Source organism: Myotis davidii, unplaced genomic scaffold (assembly GCF_000327345.1).
Source record: "Myotis davidii unplaced genomic scaffold, ASM32734v1 scaffold133, whole genome shotgun sequence".
Taxonomy (NCBI): Eukaryota; Metazoa; Chordata; class Mammalia; order Chiroptera; family Vespertilionidae; genus Myotis; species Myotis davidii.
The window spans coordinates 2,801,063-2,822,300 of NW_006284732.1; the positions used below are offsets into that span (position 1 = coordinate 2,801,063).

Here is a 21,238-nt window from a genome sequence, read left to right on the forward strand (position 1 = left end):
TGCTGTGGGGCTTTGGGCATTCTTTTGGATGTTCTGGGTCTCTCTGACCCAGCTGCAGTTTGTTAGGTAATTTTCAGATTGCAAAGGGCCAGGCCTTTCATATGCAAAAGCCTCTGTGCACAGCTTGGGTGGGGTGGGGTTTCAGGGGATCAACAGGGCAGAGCAAGCAGCTATGGCTGCTCCTCAGTCCTACCCTAAGAGGCCCTGAGTCTCAGTATCCCAGTAATCGCTGCAAGCACCCCTGAGAAAAAGCTGCCCTCAAGTTCAGACCAATGCCAGACAGTCCAGTTTCTCCCCATATGAGTCTGGGTCCCCAAAGACTAGCCCGGAACTGAAGTTCAGAGCAGTCAGGAGCTTGAGACTCCCTCCCAACTGAAAAAGACAACGGTGTCCTCAGTTGCCAGCCCTTTCCGCGTGCGCCTACATACCTTTGCACTTTACTTCCGCACCTCCTCTGAGTCTCAGTGTGCTTTGCTCTACCTTCTAGTTGTGGAATTTCCACTCAGCCAGCTTTCCTGTGGTTCTGGATGATGTCCGTTTTGTCCTTTAGTTGTATTTTTGAAGTGGTTGTGCGAGGCAGCAATTTCCGGTGTTTACCTATGCCGCCTGCCAACTTGGTTTCTCCATTTAACAGATATTTATTGAGCATCTACTCTATGCCAGAGACTGTTCTAAGCCCTGGATATACAGTAGTAAATGAAACACATAGGAATCTTATAGGTCCTACATACAGTAAGAGAAACAAAAAATAAGTAAGTGAAATGCACATTATATTGGTCAATGCTAAAAATAAAAGAAAAATAAGCATTGCAGAGGGATAGGAAATGTCAGGGATGGGAGTTTAAAAACTTAAAAATAGTCAGGAAAGGCCTCACTGAAAAGGTGACCTTTGAATAAATGATGAAAAAGAAAGGGAACAAGCCAAGCAGATAGCCAGGAAAAAGGGCATCATTCAGCAAGAGCAAAGGCCCTGAGGTATAGTGTGGTTGGCCTGCGAGAGAAATGATGAGAAGGTCAGTGTGGCTGGAGCTAAAAGGACAAAGAGACAGTGGTAGATGATGAGATCAGAAAAGTAACAAACCACATTATTTGGGGCTTTACATGTTATTGTAAAGACTTTAGCTTATTCTCTAGGAAGCCATAGTGAGTTTTCAGCTGAGAAATGAAATGCTCTCGCTTCCCCTGTAATGGGATTACTCTAGCTGCTATAACGGGAATAAACTCAGATTGGAATGAGCGTAAAGTAGGAAAGCCAATTCCAGGGCTACTTTGTCCTAATGCCAGCATTAAAGAGATGATGGTTGCTTTAGCAATAGCACAAATGTAAGAAATCGGTAACTACAAGGTCTGGGCAAATCTTGACAATACACTCTTCCTGTGGCAGAAGTCTTGAATAAAAAGTCTACTGAGGAGGTCAATCACCTTGTCATATTGCCCATTTGGATTTGACCTCCTTAAAAATGCCTTTTTATATAGCCTTCTGCTATTGTAAGGAGCACTGTTGAGAAAATTCCCCTGCGGGCAAGGGACAGAACAAAGGGATTGGCAACTCCAGAATTACAACAAGAGTTTGTTAAAGAGACTGACAAACAGAAGCGGCATCTTGGACAGCAGCAAGATGGCAGATCTGTGCACCCAAGAGGGGAAGGGGCTTGCTATATATAGCCAAGTGACACCTGCTAACACAGATGGTTTATAACCAGGTGGCATGTATTTTTTTAAGAGCCGTATAATCTAAAACAGTAAAACTTAATGGGGCCATTTATCTGTGCAAGAATATTCCTTTCAGGTGATATGGACCCCCCTCTCCCCGGATGAATGGACATTGATCACATTAAGTGCCAGGAATGATTTCACCTAATAGATACAAATCTTCTAAGCTCCTCAGATCCCCTTGGTCATATTATCTGCCTCTTAGACCCCTCTAACACCACTGGGGTCCAGCCAGTCACCAGCCCTGCATGTGTCAGGTCATCCCTCTTGGTCATTATGGTGCTTGGTTGACTAGCTGTATGCTTAGGGTCTGGGGACCTTTTGTCACTTTCAGACTACAAAGAAACAATGAGGGGCATGAGAACTGGTATGTGGTGGAGCCATTAAGGTGGTCTAATAACACACTTGGAAAGCTAACCAGTCATCAGACAAGCACTGACCAATAGGAAACAAGACACAGAAGGGAACTATACAGATCATTTCCCTTCCTAGATCCCTCCCTGGACTTTTCCAACGCTGAATTCCCTTTCAGCTCATCTGTGAAGTCCCATATCCTGAGCAAATACACCTGCCAAGGAACTTGCTGTGTCCTATTGTGTCTTGCGAAACAGTTACACATCACCTCAGGTTTTATCACATCTTCTCTTCCTTCTCTTCCTTTAAACCTCGCCCTTGCTAACCAGGATTTGTACTTTACAAATAAAGCATTAGCACAGTGGTTCTCAACCTTGGCTGCACATTAGAATCACCTGGGAATCTTTTTAAAATCCTGATTTCTGGGCCTCATTCTCTGGAAATTCTCTGTAATCTTGTCTCAGACCCTACTTTCTTAGGAAAATGGGCTAAGAGTTCCATCAACTTGTCAGACTTCTTTGATTATTATTATTGTTACATTTATACACCATATACATTAAAAAATAAATCATCATGTTATGGTCTGTCTATTGTTTTTGTAGGATCTGCCATACTCAATTTTTTTATTTTTCTGTGGCCAAGTTATTTAGTAGCTTCTTGATCTTGTCTTGGTTAGACAGGTCTCCACAACCTGTATGCTACCACATAAACTATTGGTTTTCTTCTAGAATTTTATCATTTAATTTAAATCTTTTTCTTAATTAAAATTAATTTTATATATGTATGAAGTAGTGGTAACCATTTTTTTGTGATTTCCAGCTTTATGAGCACAATTCATTAATAAATCATCCTTCTCAGAGTGAAATAAAATATCAGCTTTATGATATATTATGTTTCCCTATATATTGAAATCTATGTCAGAGTAATTATTCTAGTCAACTCATTTATTCCCACACCATGTTGGTGCTATTGCAGTTATTTTATAGTACATTTTGGTATCGGGGCGGGGGGGGAAGGTGGGGAGCTCTTCATTATTCTTCTTTTTCATATTTTAATTCTTCTCAGACATTCATTTTTCCTAACCTTGAATACTTTTATTAAATTCAAAAAATCACTTGAGATTTTAAGTAAAATTGCATTGAGTTTATATATGATGAATAGGAATACTAGTCCTCTTCATTGTTTATGTCTTGCTTTATATCCTTCAATACTACTTTGTAATTTTACTCATATGGATCTTGTGATTTTGTTAAAAATTTTACAATTTTTTGTTATTCCTGTGACTGACATACTTTTACCATTTCCATTTTAAATGGCTATTAGTATAAATCTTTAAAAATATTTTTCTTATAACCATACTCTTAATAAAGTTCTAGTCATTTTTACTAACATATTTTTGGATTTCTAGGTATAGAAGAAATATCTTCAGAAAAAAAAACAAAAGATCTTACTTTTTAAAAATATTTATCATTTAGCATTTAATTTTATTTTCCTGACTTTTTTATTTATTTCAAACTAGAAAACAATGATAAAAATAACAGCAATAAAAGGTATTCTTTTCTCTATCTGGATTTCATTGGATATGAATTTAATGTTTTACTATCAGAAAAATGTTTGTTGTTGGTCTTAGTAAATAGTTGTTATCATACTCTAGTATTTTCCTTTTATTTCTATTTTGCTTAATTTTTTTTTAGAGATGGCTATTACATTTGTCAAAAATTTTTTCAATAAATATATGAATTTTTCTCATTTAGTTTGCTGATGTAGTAAATATATTAATAGTTTTCTGGCTATCTGATCATCCTTATCTGCACTGTTGGATTCTAGCTGGTAACATTTTGAGTGATTTAATCCAAAGTACAATTTTTAATAAAATAATCACCAGAATAAATTATAAGAAACTATTTAAACTCAAGAATCTTCAGTAATTTATTAAGAGGCAAAATAAAAAGGAAAGCAACCTATAAGAAAAAAATTCACACATATATATTTAAACAAAGGGAAAAGCAAACAATAGAAAATATAATTTTCAGATCAAGTTCAGAAAAGAGGGTAGTCAATAGTTCTCAAACTTAAACATGGATCAAAATCACTTGAAGAACATGTTAAAACAGATCGGCATGACCCGTCCCACCAAAGTTTCTCATTTTATAAAATCTGGGCTTTTAACAAGTTCCCAAAGGGTGTTGTCACTGCTGGTCTAGGGACAACACTGTGAGAAACTCTGCAGTGCAGCACTGGAAGCTTTAAACTTTCTAACTGATTAAACCTTGTAGGCTCAACCTCAACATCTGAAAAATGGAGATAACCATCATTCCCTGTAAGATTACTGTGAGAATTAAATAATATAGTGTATGCAAAGGATTTAAGTGGAGCTTAGTATCTAGTAAACAGTAAATAATTTAGTAACAGTAAATAATTTTAGTTATTTTCATAGGAAAGTAAAAAATTAAAGAATAAAGAAGAGGGAGAGGGAAGAAATAAGAGCTAAGAAAAAAGGAAGACTAACACACCAAATACCCATTTTGGCATTTTATGTTGTCAATATCTAACATGAAATTACTGGCAAGAAAAATTAAATTAAGAAGAAGAGTAGGAACACTCATGCCTGTATGAAGTCAGGGTAAAAAACAGTATGACTTTCAGCCCTGAATCTTAAGTTCTCTGAAAAATAAAATAAAATAAATCCCCAAGTTAACTTTAAATTTCATGTTAGGTATTATTCCATTTTGAAATTTTTGCTAAATTACTTTCTGTATCAGTATAGTTCAATATTAAATAATGACATATTCAGCTATATGTGGGTAATGCTCTTTAAAGATTTTAAAATATCTCTAAAGAGATAATAATCCTTAAAGATCCTAAAATAGCCAAATATTAAAGTATTTCAAGATGTTATATGAGATTTTCCTGTATACTTTTATGGTTGAAGCTACTTGAAATTAAGTAACTCTGAATTATTTCATAGATATTAAACATTTGAAAGTATACCTTAATAAAAAGGATTCATTTAGATTTTTTAATTAGGAATTGGACAAGGACTTGTAGAATGTTATATGGAAGCTCATCTGATTTACTTTTATGAGCAAATGTTGGGGATTAGGAAATATGACTGCTGGCGTCCTTTTCTACTATGCTGTGCCTTAGCAATAAGATCTCTTTGTGTTCTGAAGTCTCCAGAGAGAGGCTCTGCCCTGATGGTGCTGCCATGGGAGCTGGGGGATTCAATTTCAATCCCAGATCATCTCTTTTCCTGCTTCACAAGGCTCAGCCTGGTGACTTCTCACAACAACAACAACACACACACACACACACACACACACACACACACACACACACAAAACTTCTCTCCTCAGGCAGATGTGCCACCCTGAAATTAGGAGTATTAAGTGAAAGCTGATATACTCAGTGTTAAAACTCCCCATCTTCCTCTCCACTCAGCTCGGAAGGTAATGGAGCCAAGCTTATGCAAGCATCTCTCCCATTAGGAATGTGAAGGGGCCTTTTCTGGGGAGTATAAACCACCCAACAGAAAAGACTTAAAAATACTAAGTTAAAATTTAGGAATTAACATTTACTTAACTATAATCAATGTTATCTCTTTGGAGTGTATCCTACTGGATATCTTTGCTGTTACCTAGATATCATTATGCCTATAGATCTGGATATTCTACTCATACGTGTTTTAAAAGATATAGTCTATAGCTATTTTAAGATCTGTCTTTTTACTTATGTACTGTGAACATTTACATGATGTTAAATATTATACAATATTATTTTAAATGATTATATCAACAAGGCCTAACTGCCCCCACCACACACACACATACTTAGAGATTTAATCATCTTAAAGAAAGCTGATAATTAAAGAAGGAAATATTTCTAAATTACAGCAATTTAAGGGCAAAAGGTTTAAGAGTTAAGTAGCTGAAGAATAAGAGAGAGGTTAAAATAAAGGATAGATAAGGAGAGAACCAACTGGCTAAGCTACCCAGAAGGCAGCTCATTCTGCTCTCCGAGATTGCCACTTATCAGACAATGTCAGCTTGGGCACTCCCTGAGAAAAAAAGTGAAGCCAACTCCTAGGAAAACAGAACTGAACTGCAGAGAGAGAGGGAGCTGATGACTTGATTAAACCCTGGATCTATCCATGCCTGAAGATAGAGAACCATAGAATTTGCCAGGCACATGAGCACAGAAATTCCCCTTTTGGCTTAAATTGATTTCAGATGAGTTTTCTGTCACTTGCAATGAAAAGGCATTTTGTCCTTTAACTAAACTTCAACTCTTCTATCTCTAAGCAAGCTAGAAAGAGTCTCAAATCAACAACACACCTATCATTATTTAGAGCTATGATAAATATTGTGTTATGTAATTCATGACATTCCTCAGAACACTAATTTCTCTCACTAAGAGACAGACATTAGAACCAAAGAACCCAATTCTCAAGTCTCCAACACTTTATTAAAGAACATGAAATATGGGCCATAGTTTCCATTTTATCAAAGGCTAAATAACCCTTCTTAAAGTAGAAGCTAATCATACCTTCAAAGTTGAACACTGTGAATTCAGAAGCAGAGAAAATAGCACTAAGTAACAAACACCTATTACTCTCACTAGAAGTAAAAGTATTGCTCAATAATATATCTTTAAGAGGATCAGAAGTGCCAGTTGCTCCTTGAACTTTATGTGCCGGAGTACAAGAGGATGATAAATCATCTACATATCAGATTTAGATCTTTTAGCTGAATCACATGTAAGACATGCTTGAAGTTCTGCCATGTAGCTTCCTGCTCTTTCCTCCCAAGTTGATTATCTTACACTATTAGAACCTTACCAAAGCCAAAGTTTCATGAAGTGATGAAGTGCAAAAGTTCTACCACCAAAGATATCAAGATCTACATAGCCAACATATATTAACAGTGCCTGAAAATTCCAGTTTAAAAAAAAAAGATGACCAGTATTCTCTCTATAAGAATAGTGATGGAAAAGCATCCATCCGAGCACCTACAAGGGAAAACTGGTTTGATATTTATTACCCAAGTGGTTTGTAAACAAGGACATTGCTCATCATTGTTCTTAAGTAAAGGGAGTGAGCCCCATAATTCTCTTCACAAACATCACCTTTCCACTAAGCTTTGGCAGAAAAAATAAATGTATGTTTTCAGGAAGACATACCTGAACTTAATAAACAAACTATTTTAAAGTAAGGCTCCATATATTCATGGTACATAATTTGTACTTTTTAACCTTGCAAGTCAAAGGGTGACACAAGTCAGCAAGATGAACAAGACCTTCGAGCCTGTTAGAAATGTGGAGCCACAGGCCCCACTGTGGACATGCTGAATCAGTCTCCAGGTTTTAACAAGTTCCCAAGGTGATGCTCATACATAATAAAGTTTAAAAAGCACTGCTCTACAAGGAACAAATGACAGGAGTATTTTAGAAACATAATTTTGTCTGAAAAAAGACAAATCATAGAAAAAATATATATATATACACAAATACCCATTTTGAGATTACAAAAGAAATGAAACTAAATCATGTAGTGTTTAGAGATTCAGACTTGTGTGATAAAAGTACAAATTAAAAAGCAATGTAGGACCGTGGGGTAGAAAAGTTATGGAGATGGAATAGGAAAGGACTTTTGCACAGGCCAGGTATATGAAGAAGTCCAAATAATTTACTTAGCAACCTTGTAGGGTGTTACTGAGCAAGAAGAAGACTGACTTAAGATGAGTAATAAAGGATGCTTTATTACTAAAGAGAAAAAAGATAAATAATGAATGCATCAATAAACTGATAGATCAAATACTGGTTTGCATTTTTCTTCAAGGAAAAAAAAACACCTCACCCTGCATCACTGACATCTTTCTGAAACATGAGAAGCAACTGGTGAGTCTGGGACAGCAGATTCCCAGAGCACAGTAAGGAACAGACATTCAAGAGATGCTGAGCCAGGTTATCCATCACAGACTTTTGGAGCCAGGGACAGCTGTGGAGTGAATGGATTTTTCCAGCTAACAATGATGCCCTCAGGTAACTAGGCATATGTTCCTTATTTGCAATTTTGAGTTAAACAATAAGACATTTTAAAAATTCATGCTCACAACAGTCCTTTGTGTCAACCCTAAATTCTAAAACTCCACTTGCAAGGAAAGCAACCTGAATGAGCAAATGTGCAGCCTCAGGTTTTCATGATCCTAACCAGAACACTGTTTCACTAACTTGGATGCCTTATGAGAAAGCGAATCTTCAAATCATAGGATCTCGTGTTTCTTATAAAAACCTTACGTGAAGGGAGGAAGATGGCAGCTGGCAGGACGGCAGTGAGGAAGAGAGTGTTTGAGAGTGAGGGAGTGAAAAGGGAGTGTGTGGACATGTGGGGTGTGTGTGTGTGTGTGTGTGTGTGTGTGTGTGAGCTAGGGACAGTTAGATCCTGCAAGACATTTGGGGGCTGGTGGACTGGGCAGTCTTAGACTGTGAAACCCCACTGCCGCTGCAAGCACTCCTGCTTGCCAGCACTGTCAAAGAAGCTATGCCATCTTGAAGGGCAGAACTGCTGTGACTAGGATCCCAGCCTCACCACAACCCAGGCTGGCCTCAGATGCAAACCGGGACCCTACAGCTACTCTGGACAAAGACCTGATACCACAGCTGCAGACCCACAGACATCGAGGCTCCAGACATCCCAGCCACAGATTCCTGTGAGTAACAAAGAGCATCCTACTCCCTGCCAGCCTGCCGCAGCAGCGTAATGTCTGCACGACCCATAGCACGTGAGTGGGCCTCCCGCCAACACAAGGCAGCTGTGCAAACCAGCCCACCTAGCAGGCCGAGAACTCTGATTCTCAGTGAACATGTGCGTGGACTGATTCTCAGTGTGTGCGCGAGGCCACACGTAGTGTCAAGGGACTCCAATTCTCAGCGTGTGCGCACACGGAGACCCTGATTCTTGGCGCACACGCGATGCTGCACCAAGCACCAGTGACTCCGATTATCAATTCTTGGCGCATGCACACAGGGACTCTGATTCCCGAGGTGCATATGGGGACCCTGATTCTCAGCACACGCGAGGATGCACGCAAGGATGCACTAAGTCACAAGTGACTCAGATTCTCAGCGTGTGCACGCAAGGACTCTGATTCCCAGCACATGTGCTCAGGAAACCTGATTCTCATGCCACACGGGTCTCATGTCACACAGGTGCTCAGTGTGGCATGAGACCACACTGAGCACCCATGACTCTGATTCTCAGTGCAGGTTCATAGGAACTCTGATTCTCGGTGCTTGTGGCTTTCACCAAACCATGGCAGCCACATGTCTTGGTGCCTGAGCTCTTTAGTGATGCTCGGGTGGTACGACACTCCCACGGTACACAATTCAGGCCCCCGCAACACAGCACTTGGACCTTCTTGTAACAGCTAGAATGGGAAGACAACAAAAACAATCCCCAAAGGAAAGAAAAAGAGAACTCGCCAAGACAGGAACTAAATGAAATGGAGGCATGCAATATGTCAGAAAAAATTCAGAGTAATGGTCATACAGTTCATAAACAAGATGGACAAGAAAATCAACAACCTATACAAAAATCAGGAAGAAATCAAATGATATACTACAACCAAAAATGTGACGGGTGGTTTCAACAGTAGACTAGGAGAAGGAGAGGACTGAATTAGTGAGTTAGAAAATAAGGTAGAGAAACAAGCCCAATCTCAACAGCAACTGGAGAAAAATATTAAAAAGGAGGAGAGGATCCTAAGGGAGCCTTGGGACAAGATGAAACGAAATAACATATGTATAATAGGGGTGCCAGAAAGACAAAAAAAAAACCAGCAAGGATTAGAAAACCTATTTAAAGAAATAATGACAGAAAACTTCCCTGATATGGGGAAGAAAAAAGTCACACAAGTACAGAGACCTCAAAGTGAAGGCCATAACAAGAGACAAGGAAGGCCACTTCATAATTCTAAAAGGATCAATACAACAAGAGGATATAACTCTAGTAAACATATATGCACCCAATGCAGGAGCACTCAAATAAATAAAAAAGTTTCTGGAAGATATCAGGGGAGAGATTGACAGAAATACAATCACAGTAGGAGACTTTAGTATCCCATTAACGTCACTGGATAAATCCTCTAGACCCGTGGTCGGCAAACTGCAGCTTATGAGCCACATGCAGCTCTTTGGCCACTTGAGTGTGGCTCTTCCACAAAATACCACATGCGGTGCGCATGTACAGTGCAATTGAAATTTCGTGGCCCATGCGCAGAAGTCGGTTCTCAGTCTGGGCGAGTCTATTTTGAAGAAGTACTGTTGATATTTGGCTCTGTTGACAAATGAGTTTGCTGACCACTGCTCTAGACAAGATAATCAGCAAAGAAACAGCAATCCTAAATGACTCACTAAATCAGATGGACTTAATCGACATCTTCAGAACATTCCACCCCAAAGCTGGAGAATATACATTCTTTTCAAACACATATGGGACATTTTCAAAGATAGACCACATATCGGGACACAAGCAAAATCTCTCCAAATTCAAGAAGATTGAAATCATATCAAGCATCTTCTCAGATCACAATGGCATAATATCCTATTTAATAAAGAGATAATATGCAAGTTAACCCTCATGCCCTCACAAGATGGCTGCCTACAACCAGGCCAGCAGGGGGTTAGAGATGGAAGACCAAACAACTGAACCAGCAGGCTGTGTGGGGTGACCAGGCTGGCAGGGGGTTAGTAGGGACAACCAAACGACTGAACAAGCAGGCTTCATGGGGCAACCAGGCCGGCAGGGGGGTTAGTGAGAAACAACCAAACAACTGAATAGCAGACTGTGTGGGGCGATCAGGCCAGTTGTGGTGGTGGTGGGGGGGGAGGTACATAAGGGGTAACCAGGCTAGCAGGGAAGGCAGTTGGGGGCGACCAGGCTGGCAGGGAGGGCAGTTGGGGGCAACCAGGCTGGCAGGGGGGCAGGGGGGGACAACCAGGCTAGCAGAAGGGGGCAGGTCCTTGGGGTGATTAGGCTGTCAGGGGGGGCAGTGATGGGCGACTAGGCTGGTGCGGAGGGCAGTTGGGGGTGACCAGGTTAGCAGGGAGGGCAGTAAGGGGTTACTAAGCCAGCAGAGGGGAGGAGTTAGGAGCAACCAGGCCAGCAGGGAGGGGAAGTTGGGGGCGACCTGGCTGGCAGCAGGGGCAGTGATCAGGCTGTCACACAGAGGCAATGAGGGGCAACGAGTCCAGCAAGGGGGAGGGGTGTTAGGGGCAACCAGGCAGGCAGGCAAGTGAGTAATTAGGAGCCAATGGTCCAGGATTGTGAGAGGGATACCCGACTGCCGGTTTAGGCCCAATCCTCGAGACAGGGCCTAAGCCAGCAGTTGGACATCCCCCAAGGGGTCCCGGATTGGAGAGGGTGCAGGCTGGGCTGAGGGGAACCCCCTTGCCCGGTGCACAAATTTCATGCACCAGGCCTCTTGTTAAAAATAAACTACAATAAAAACAATCACAAAAATTCAAACACTTGGGAGCTGAACAACATGCTATTAAACAATAATTGGGTGACCAAAGAGATCAAACAAGAAATAAAAAACACCCTGCAAACAAATCACAATAAAAATAGAACAACCCAAAATCTATGGGACACAGTGAAAGCAGCCCTGAGAGGGAAGTTCACAGTATTACAGGCCTACCTCAAAAAACAAGAAAAAATTGTACTAAACCATTTAACTCTGCAACTTCAAGAATTAAAAAGAGAGCAACAAGAAAAGCCCAGAAGGAGCAGAAGAAATAATAAAGATCAGAGCAGAAATAAATGACATAGAAACCAAAAAAAATTAAATTACAAAAGATCAATGAAACCAAGAGATGATTCTTTGAAAGGATAAACAAGATTGATGAACCTCTAGCCAGGCTCACTAAGAAGCAAAGAGAGAGGACCCATATAAACAAAATCAGTAATGAAAGAGGTGAAATAACAACAAACCCCACAGAAATATGAAGAAATGGACATATTCCTAGCATTACCCTAATCCCAAAACCATATAAAGACACTACAAAGAAAGAGAATTACAGGCCAATAACCCTCATGAACATAAATGCCAAAATTCTCAATAAATTTCTAGCAAGTCAATCCAGCATTACATTAGAAAGATCATATACCATGACTAAGTGGGATTTATTCCGGGGTGCAAGGATATCCGCAAATCAATAAACGTGATACACCACATAAACAAACTGAGAGATAAAAACCATATAATTATATCAATTGATGCAGAAAAAGCATTTGACATAATCCAACACCCTTTCTTAATGAAAACTCTCAGCAAGGTGGGAATAGAGGGATCATACCTCAATATAATAAAAGCCATATATGACAAACCTACAGCCAGGACCTGTACTCAGAAAATTACAGGACACTGAAGAAAAGAGATAGAGGAAGACATAAACAAATGGAAGAATATACCATGTTCATGGATTGGTAGAATCAACATCATTAGAATGTCCATAATACCCAAAGCAATCCATAAATCCAATGCAATCTCCATTAAAATACCAATGACATACTTCAAAGACCTAGAAAAAACTCTTCAAAAATTCATCTGGAATAGAAAAAGACCCAAAATAGCTACAGCAATCTTGAGAAAGAACAAAGTTGGAGGGATCACAACACCAGATATCAAGCTATAGTACAAAGCCACTGTTCTCAAAACTGTCTGGTACTGGCACAAGAACAGACATATAGACCAGTGAAACAGAACATAGAACCCAGAAATCAACACAGCCATTATGCTCCATTAATATTTGACAAAGAAGACAAGAGCATACAATGGAGGCAAGACAGTCTCTTTAATAAATGGTGTTAGGAACACTGAACAGATACATGCAAAAAAAAAATGAAACTAGACCACCAACTTACACCATGCACAAAAATAAACTCAAAATGGAGGATGGGGGGGAGGTCCTGGGAGGAGGTCAGTGGGGGGGAAAGGAAACATAGGTACTACTATTTGCAACACTTTAAACAGTAAATAAATAAATAATAATTTAAAAATTAATTAATTAAAATTTTACATGAAAATTTATATATTCTTTAACATACATAGAGCATGCTAATCTCATCAATGAGAGGTAGAGAAGAAACTAAATAGATATCATACTCAAAGATATAGGTTAAATTCCTGGCATCCCGAAGAACAATCCTGCGTAAATTGGTTCATTCCACTCATCCTCATACAATTTTCATTGGTTAACTGAGCATATCAAGTTTTTCCCATGTCCTGTGATTCAGCAGCTTCAGAAACATCTCTGATCTTCACCTACTTTACCTTCACCTGTCGTTAGTCGCTAGTTTGTGCTTCTGCCAAAGCACATTCAACTGGACTTCTTCTGGCCACCTGACCTTGACAGACTTCCTCACCACTGACCTTCTCATTCTCTGGTGGGATGCTGACTCTAGACCCTCCCCCACCTATGCATGATTTGGGATTGGCTAAGGGTGAGGAATATTCCTAGGCTCATTTTGCAGGCTAAAGTAGACACACAGATGACATTTTTAAAAGTTTAGAATAGTTAGTGAGAAGAATTGGGAGATTAGAGAACTATAGAGGCTAACCCATCAAAAAATTTTATAAAATTTATTAAAATGAATGATTTTCCCAACCATCACAGAATTTTAGAACTTCACATAACTATTATCACAACTAGAGGTCCTAAGTTCAGCTCTGTCAACAAGTGGACCCACTGGAAGATTCTTATTACAAATCTTCTTGACCTTCCCTATAGTGTTGATTGGATCATAAGAATAACAAGCAGTTATACAAAATATGATGGCCTGATGCTTTATGGGAAAAGTCCAAAAGAACTCACAGCTCTAAATAACCTTGAAGAGAATCCAATATAACTTCCTAGTTTTCTACTTTTGGAAATATGCCTATAACTACTATGATTTGTAACTACTACCAGAAGTAGAACCTAGGTTTCAGTCCAAAAATAATTCCAGTAATTTTATGATGTCCAGTAAATACTTTTCAGTGGAAGCAATTTATACTCTTCAGACTGGTGAATCTATGCTGTTTTTAAAGCCATCGGGACAAAAATTTCACAATGACCTTCTGAATTCTGTTACAGGGCTTGAGTGATATTACCACACAATTCTCTAAATCACTTTTATTCCAAATATACTTATTTTTTTCTTTTGGTGGTGACAAAGAGCCTGCACATTTGTTTTTAATTCCTCATCACTGTAATACATTTATGACAAATTGGCTGATTTCCTTCATAGAGCTCAAAGCAATAACCATCTTTAAAGACATAAATTCCTGTTTCTACGCTGGAGTATGCTAAATAGAGCTGTCTTTAAGAGAAGCAGCATATCAGAAACCAATGTCTACAATTCAGAGTACCTCTCCTGATTACCTTGATTTGAATGTTATATTGCAAACACTGTTTGTTTTATGAAGATCTGGTCTCTGGGTATGTGTGGTTTGTCTCTCTGAAATTCCAGTATCTCAATATAGGGGTGGGCAAAAGTGAATTAATAATAATAATAAAGAATACAATAATTAATAAATAATAATACAAGAATAAATTCTGTTTCACAAACTCAAAGCTGTAAACCAATTTTGCCTACTCCTGTATTAGACGCAATTTTAGAAAATGACAATTGTATTGAAGTACACCAGCATAGATTTTGCTTAGACCACAAAGCCTCTTTTAAGATAGACTCTACTATAGCTGTCCTCTATTTTACTCTCCAACAGAAAATACATCCAGCAGGTTTTGTGTTATGTGATACAGACAGACAAAAACATAATTCACTTTATATTGATTACAAAATATATACTCTCTCTCACAACTCTGATTGTTCAAACAATTTAGTGAAAATTTACTTTTCTATTTCATTTGTTATTGAATGGAACATATCCTGAATTTGTCATTTCTTCTTTCTTTACTCTGAATCTCTCATGTTGAAAGTAATCAGTCAATCGGTTTACAATATAGCGCCTGATAAATTGCAGTTACACATCACTTCACTGATAGAAATAATAAACCTAGAATGGAGAAATGGTAGACATTTTTTAAATGGACAGAAGAAAAGAAGGTTTCATTGGCAATTTTTTGGCAAATACATCATCAAAGACTGGGACATAGGGCCAAGAAGAAATGGTTCATTTCTTGAAGAAAAAAATATTTCATCCCAGCCATTAACCACCAGGTAAGAGACATGTCAAAAAAGAAAATTTCAGTGACACATCACTTTTGCAGAACCATCCAGGAGCTAATACTGTGCACAAAACAAGCTTTGTGTTGACAGACAATAAGAACCTGCCAGTGTAATATGTTGCCAAGCTACTGATTGAGGGCACTGAGGCAAAGAATTGACAAACCCAGAAGCTATGTCCACATACAATTGAAGCCACAAGAGCAAAAATTCACAACATCTTACGGAGTTATGGTTCCCTGCTATTTTTTATACAGTTTGACCATTTTCCAAAATGAGTCATATCTCCGATGAAAGTAAAATATAAATAATCTTTTTCAAAATAGAATTAAGGGAGCACAAAAAATATAGTTTTATGAGGAGACACTGAGAAGAAACCCCCTAAGCACCAAGCAACTGCAGACACATTTGGGAATTTCCAACCACTGCCAAATTATGCCCAGCACAGAATGAAAGGAACATACTGACTGAGCACCCTTTGATGTGATAGTCCAAAGACAAAAGAGCAGTTATGAGATAAACAAGGTAAGAAAGAAGAAAGGGGGGCAAAGCAGGGAAGTAGGTTGGCAGCTGACAGAAGCAGCAGAAAGCACCGGCAGAATGGCTAAGGCTGGGCTTTACATATATCCTCCTCAGCTTCTCATTCTCAATTTGCCAATTTACTTTTTGAAACAAACCTTTTCTGGTCCTTCCTGACAAGACTAAATTTCCCACATAACAATTTCAGGGTATTCTCATTAACAGCCTGAAACTTACCCTTTGTATCACTTATAATTTGTATAGCTATTTGTTTAATGTTTCGATTTTCCTGCCCCTCCATTATAAGCGCCAAATGGTAGATGTTTTATCTGTCTTATTCACTGCAATATCCACAGTACCTAGGCTGTGCTATATACTCAATAAATATTATAATAAATAAATTTAATATAATCATTAATGTAACTATTTGGAGAGGCAGGATAGCATAATGATTAAAGGAAAAAACTCCGAAGCCTGACTGTCTGGATTTGAATTCGGTTTCTGCCATTCACTACCTACATCAGGGGTGGGGAATGTCCGGCCCTTGGGCCATATAAGGCCCATGAAAACATTTGGTCTGGCCCTGCCAAGGTATTAGGGGTGAGTTAATTAAGTGTTTGACCAAATATAGCAGGCTAATTTTGAAGCCGATAATTTTGTAGGGCCTTCAAATGATGTTATAAATATCCAAATGGCCCTTGGCAGAAAAAAGGTTACCTACTCCAGATTTACATAAACTCTAGCAAGTTTCTTTCTTTCTTTTTTTTAAATATATTTTATTTGTTCATATTATTACAGTTGTTTCTCTTTTTTGCCCCCCATAGCTCCTCTCCACCCAGTTCCCATCCCACCCGCTGCCCTTACCCATCCCCCCCTGTCCTCATCCATAGGTGTACGATTTTTGTCCAGGATGAGAGAGAAACATCAATCAGCTGCCTCCTGCACATCTCCTACTGGGGATGTGCCTGCAACCCAGGTACATGCCCTTGGCCGGAATCGAACCTGGAACCTTTCAGTCCGCAGACCAACGCTCTATCCACTGAGACAAACTGGTTTCAGCGCAAGTTTCTTAACCTACCTGTGACTTTGTTTCCTCAGTGCAAAATGAGGTTAGTAATAGGACTTTCTTTACAACCTTATGGAAATTAAAAACCTTTACAAATTAAATATCTGTAAAGTGATTAGAATAGCCACGTTAATCACTATATAAGTATTAGTTAAATGATTATATATGAATGTTAATAAAACTTATATTTGCTTTTAAACAATAAGAATTACTTTTTTAAAATATATTTTTTATTGATTTCAGAGAGGAAGGGAAAGGAGAGAGAGATAGAAACATCAATGATGAGAGAGAACTATCCATCAGCTGCCTCCTGCATGCCCCTAACTGGGGATCAAGCCAGCAACGTAGGCATATGCCCCTGACCAGACTCAAACCTGGAACCCTTCAGTCCACAGGCCAATGCTCTATCCACTGAGCAAAACCAGCTATGGCAAGAGTTAAATTTTTAGATATGTTAACTATGAATCCAAATTTGGCATTCCCAAGTACAATAGACTACTACTTTCAACAATGTGATATGTTCCAGTCAATATAATTCTAAAGACAAAAATTATTCCACTGACATATTGAATAACTTGTTAAAATTTATCTTAAAGTGCCCAAAGAATAACAAATAATACATAGAAAAATCCATAAAAACAGATGAGAGAATGACATCAGCAAAAATGGCAGAAGATTGTCCTCTGAAAATTCTCCTTTCCATAAAAGTGATAAGAAAATTGGGAAAAAATTTTCAAAAATATTTTTTCATAACTTTAAAAATTAATCAAATGTTTGCAAGAACCTAGTGAGCATTTCTTCAAGACCTATGTGGCATTTTGACTTGCCATCCCTTGCCCTCTGGCTCACATTTGGGTTAAAAATCAGTCTCCTGGCAGACAGCAGAGGGAAGCTGGAGCTCTTTCAAAGCCATATCCCCGAGAATTGTCATTATTGACCTGGGTAATGCCTCCTTGGAAAATCCCACTTGAAAATCTGTCTTCTGTATTTGACCTGACTTGAAGTTTACCCAGCAAAGAAAAAAGAAATTCCCCAATCCCTTTCTCTTAGGGGTGTTTGTCAACAGAAATTCAGAAAATTTGTGGTAATAAACAACAGTTAGGACAAATAATAAACTAACTAAAATGCTTCACAGGAAAATATGAGGAATGAGATGTCCATAGGGGCTTTGAAAATCTCCAACATATTCCTGGGAAACTAGAAGTCTGTGTACGTGTGTAGAGCTGTGCATATGTCCAGGGCTGAATGCGTGCTCAGGAAGCTCCCACTCCTGGCTGATCTGGATACTCTGTGCAGACAGGAAGCAAAGACTGAGGCAGAGTTGCAAACTGTCTAGCTGAGTGTTGAAGGCATGTCCCAATGTGAACACAGACCAACTAGACATTCTAGAGATTAAAAGCTACAATAAATGAAATTCATTAGAGGAGCTCAATATCATATTTGAGCAGGAAGAAGAATAAATCATCAAATTTGAAGATAAGTCATTTAAAATTATCCAGTCTAAGTAACGGACAAAAAGAAAAAAAAATGAACCAGAGCCTCAGATACCTATGGGACATCATCAAACATACTAACATATGCATATGAAATGTCCTAAAAGTAGAGGAGAGAAAGAGGCAGAAAAATATTTGAAAAAAATAATGTCCCCAAACTTCCAAATTTAATAAAAAAGTTATATATTCAACAAATTCTAAGTCAAATAAATGCAATGAGATTCAAACCTAGACACATCATAGCCAACAGTCAAAGGACAAAGACAGACTCTTGAAAGCACTGAGACAGAGAAGCAACTCATCATGTCCAAGGTATCCTCAATAAGATTAACAGCCAATTTCTCATCAGAAACTTTGAAGATTAAAAAGGCAGTAGGATGACATCTTCAATGTGCTGCAAGGAAAAAACAACAACTATCAAACAAGAATTCTTTATCCAGTAAGCCTACCCTTCAAGAATGAAGTAGAAATTAAACACATTGGCAGATAAACAATAATTGAGAGAATTCAACACCAGCAGACATGACTTACAAGAAATACTAAAGTGAATCCTTCAGGCTGAAATGAAGGATACTACAAAGCAACTCAAAACCACATAAAAAAAACACACAAAGAATCCTGGTAAAGGAAACTATATAAATAACTATGAAAGACAATATAAATGTATTTTTGTTGGTGATGCATCATTTCTCCTATCTGATTTAAAAGACAACTGCATAAAGTAATGATTATAAATTTGTGTTAATGGATTCTCAAGGGGGTGGGAAACATGCAAATTGGTGTCACTCTGCTACACCCACCAGCCAATCAGAGCAACTATGCAAATTAACCCAACAAAGATGGTGGTTAATTTGCATATGCAGGCACGGAGTGAAGACTGAAGGCTCTGGCCAGAGTGAAGGCTGAAGACTAAAGACCAAAGAGGCAGCCGCAGTGGAGAAGCCAAGCCTCGCTGTGGCCTGACCAAAGGCCTGGGTCCTGGATGCCAGAGGAAAACTGGTGCCAGCAGCCAGGGGAAGGAAGGCCTATTGTGTGAATCTTCGTGCAACAGGCTTCTAGTATTTTATAATGATAAAAAGGTCAATCCATCCAGAAAATATATAAAATTATAAAAAATTATACTAAATGAAAATATAAGAAATTCTAAACATATATAAACTTAACCCAAACATCTAAAGCAAAAACTGATAAAAATGAAGGAAGAAAGAGACAATTAAAAAATAACAGTTAAAGCTTTCCACCATCTGCGGATACAACCAGAAGTCTGCAACCTAGAAGACAGCCCTCTCCCAACCACGCTGGCACCCTGATCTTGGGTTCCCAACCTCCAGAACTATTGTGAACTAAAGGCCAATAAAGATTATTAGTTTAAGGTGGATAATGATATATATGTGTACTAATTATCTTTAAGAATAATCAGTTTCGGGCTGGTACAGAGGATGAATTGTACATTGTTGAAGCAGAGGCAATGAGTTATGAAAGCAGTCCAATTAAAGTAACACTGGTAACTTTGAAAATGTCTGTCCTTGGTGGCTTCAAATAACACCACTGTGGTCTCATGGTCGAAATGTGGTTCAGGGCCTGTGCATATTAGTGGACAGCACTTAGTAGCTATAGAAGAAAATGCAGAGTCAGAAGATAAAGAGGAGGATGTGAAACTCCTAATTATATCTGGAAAGCATTCTGCCCTGAAAGTTGTAGCAAGTTTCACACACAAAAAGTAAAACTTGCTGTTACTGAAGATGTTGATGCAGATGAAGATGATGACAAAGATATGATGATTTTTATGATCAAAAAGCTGAACAAAAAGCTAAATTAAAGAAATCTACATGAGATGCTCTAGCCAAAAAATGCACAAAAATTAAATCAGAATGGAAGACTCAAAACCAGCAACATCAAGATCAAAAGTTCATGAATCATTTTTTTTTTTTAAAAAGGATCTCTTACCATTTGCAACAGCATGAAGGGATCTGGAGAGTATTATGCTAAGCAAAATAAGCCTGTCAGAGAAAGATAAGTATCACATGATCTCACTCATATGTGGAATCTAATGAACAAAATAAACTGATGAACAAAAAAGATCCAGAAACATTGAACCAAGGAACAGACTGATGAATTTCAGAGGGAAGAGGGAAGGAGGGGGAGAGGCAGGGTGATGTGGGAGGTGAGAGATTAACCAACCAAGGAATTTATATACACATATGCATAGCCAAGGACACAGACAATAGTGTGGTAAAGGCTTGGGAGGGGCAGGTGTGCAGGGTAGAGGGGGTCAGTGGGAAAAAAATAAAAACAGAAAAACAAAGGGGACATCTGAAATACTTTCAACAAGAAAGATAAATTTTAAAAAACAATAAAAACTCCTAAAACACCAAAAGAAACTCATTCTGTAGAAGACATTAAAGCAAAAATGCAAGCAAATATTTTAAAAGTGGTTCTCTTTTCAAAGTGGAAGTCAAGTTCATCAATTATGTGAAAAATTGCTTCTGAGGAATGACCAAACGGCTAGTCAAGCTTTGGCAGTGAGGGAAGACTCTTTAAAAAGAATACTTTGGCCCTGACCAGATGGCTCAGTTGGTTGGAGCATCATCCCATAAACCAAAATGTTACGGGTTCAATTCCCAGTCAGGGCACCTACAGGAAGCAACCTATCCAGGTTTCTCTCTCACATCAATGTTTCCTCTCTCTTCTCTCTCTCTCTCTCTCTCTCTCTCTCTCTCTCTCTCTCTCAAATTAATTTAAAAAACATATCCTCTGGGGAGAGTTCAAAAATTAGTTTAAAAAGTTTGTCAAAATTTCCTATCTTATTTTGTTTTAGTTCTGTAACAGTTGATATCTGGCTGCCCTTTTTGCAATGCAAGAGTGAGG

At 38.5% G+C, this 21,238-nt stretch overlaps 1 protein-coding gene and 1 pseudogene across 1 annotated transcript in view; one reads left to right on the forward strand and one right to left on the reverse strand.

The window, feature by feature from the left end:
• HS6ST3 (heparan sulfate 6-O-sulfotransferase 3) overlaps window positions 1-21,238 on the reverse strand; it is a gene marked incomplete at its 5' end in the record, with an annotated part of 687,819 nt that overhangs the window by 491,854 nt on the left and 174,727 nt on the right. The window lies entirely within an intron of this gene.
• LOC102763640 lies at window positions 18,674-20,860 on the forward strand (annotated as a pseudogene).